This window comes from Octopus bimaculoides, chromosome 16 (assembly GCF_001194135.2).
Source record: "Octopus bimaculoides isolate UCB-OBI-ISO-001 chromosome 16, ASM119413v2, whole genome shotgun sequence".
In the NCBI taxonomy this organism is placed as follows: Eukaryota; Metazoa; Mollusca; class Cephalopoda; order Octopoda; family Octopodidae; genus Octopus; species Octopus bimaculoides.
Window position 1 is genome coordinate 42,608,002 of NC_068996.1, and position 487 is coordinate 42,608,488.

Genomic DNA, 487 nt, shown 5'->3' on the forward strand with positions numbered 1-487 from the left:
TATATATATATATATATATATATATATCAGCAGAATTTACAGAGTAGCTCACGGACTAAGAGTTTCGTTCGTTGGCACTCATCAAATTTTTGATAAATGCAAACACACGAACGAACATCATGTTGTCTCTTATTTTCCCTTTGATATATATATGGCTTTCTATCACCAAAGCTATGGTTGTGTGTTTTTGTGCATGTGTGTGTGTGCGTGTGTGTGTGTTTGTGTGTGTGTGTGTGTGTGTTTGCGTGTGTGCGTCTGTGTGTGTGTGTGATATATATGTATATGTGTGTCTATATTGTCTCTATTTTTACCTACCTCCCTCCCCATCTATCTGTCTGTCTATCTATCTGTCTGTTTGTCTTTCTTTCTATCTATCTATCTATCTATCTATCTATCTATCTATCTATCCATCTTTCTGTCTGTCTGTCCACCTGTCTGTTTGTCTTTTTGCCTTTCTGTCTGTCTGTCTAACTCCACCTTTTCTGCC